Consider the following 1,672-nt stretch of genomic DNA (forward strand, 5'->3'; position numbering starts at 1 on the left):
GGCCGGACAGTGGGCACGGGTGGTCAGACGTGGGGCACATTTGGAAGGTGAGCGCTAGGACCTCCGATGGATTGGATGCAGGGGCGGGAGGAAGGAGCAGAGTGGATGGTGACTCCCTGGGGCTTCGGCTTGGCACAGCGGGGCGCCCGGGTGGCTCAGGTCATGATCTCACAGCCGGGAGCCCGGAGCCTGCTTCGGATTCTGTGTCTCCCTCTCTCCCTGCCCCTCCCCCACTCTCTCTGGTTTTCTCTCTCTCAAAAATAAATAGACATGAAAAGAATTAAAAAAAAAAAAAGAAAAGAAAGAGGAGCAGGTGTGGTCAGGGGATAGGCTGCCTGCGAGGAGCCAAGTGAACATTTCGAACAGACAGCTGGGTGATCGGGCCTGGGTGTGGGGCAGGTGGCCTTGAGGCGTTCATGTTTACGCGTTAAGCTGTACACGTGCCCTGGGCAAGTCGGACAGCACTGCGTCTCCAAACACCAGAAGTCTCACCACACGGTGAAGACCCCTGTGCTGACACCACCCTCCCTCCATCCACAGAGCCCAAGGTACCAGTCCCTTCGGTTGGTGGCACAAAGTACATCTGAAGAGGAAAGAGCTGGCGATCTTTTTTTTTTTTTTTTAATATTTATTCATTTTTGAGAGGCAGAGAGAGAGAGCATGTGCGCAGGTGGGGGGCAGGCAGAGAGAGACGGGGGACAGAGGATCCGAAGGGAGGTCCGCGCTGTCAGCACAGAGCCCGACGCGGGGCTCGAACCCATGAACTATGAGATCATGACCTGAGCGGAAGTCGGACGCTCAACCGACTGAGCCACCCAGGCGCCCCAAGAGCTGGTGATCTTCTAAAAGCGAGGGAGGATAGCCAGCTAACAAATCTAGAGGTGCCGCGAAGCCCGAGAGGAAAGGCACGAAGGAAGCAGAACCCGAACACGTGGTGACGGAGTGCTGAAGCCAGGGACGGACGACGTGCCCTCAGAGCACACGGACTTTTCAACAGGAGCCACCGAAGCCAGCGGACGAGGAGTCCTGGAAAGAAACAACTGGCAAGCTGGAGTCTGGATCCGGCAAGAAGTGCACTTCGAAAGAGGTCAAATAAAGACGTTTTGGAGAAACGAGCTCCGCGGACGCTGGCCGCCACTGGCCCTCACTTAAGGAAACAGTACCTGGCGTCCGTCCTTCAAGCGGGAGAACGACCCAGCCCGGCCCAGAGGCAGAGGACGGGTGTGCGGGATACAGATCTCACGGGGAGCGGTTTGCAAAACGGTAACGTGACATCTGGGGCCTCGACACGGCAGAGAATCGAAGTGCCCGACGATAGCGCGGAAGTCGTGAGCGGAACAGACGCACTGTGAGGGCTGGCCCGCCGCGGTGTCCACGGGCCTAACCCCCAGGACCTCTGAGGGCGACCTTACGCGGTGAAGGCACTCGCAGGTGTGATTAAGCTAAGGCTCTTGAGGTGGGGAGATGACCCGGGATGATCCGAACGGGCCCTGCACGTCACCACGGCGTCCTCGCGAGGGGGGCCGAGGGGGATCTGACAGGGAGGAGGCCGCGCAAAGACCTCAGGAGAGAGAGGCGGTCAGATTGTTCTCAAGCGTGTGCTCGGGTGTGTTGTCGCTGCTGTGCTAAGACGGGGAAATGACGGCCGTGACGGAAGAAGTTCACACTCCCA

Source organism: Panthera tigris, chromosome B1 (assembly GCF_018350195.1).
Source record: "Panthera tigris isolate Pti1 chromosome B1, P.tigris_Pti1_mat1.1, whole genome shotgun sequence".
NCBI classification, from domain to species: domain Eukaryota; kingdom Metazoa; phylum Chordata; class Mammalia; order Carnivora; family Felidae; genus Panthera; species Panthera tigris.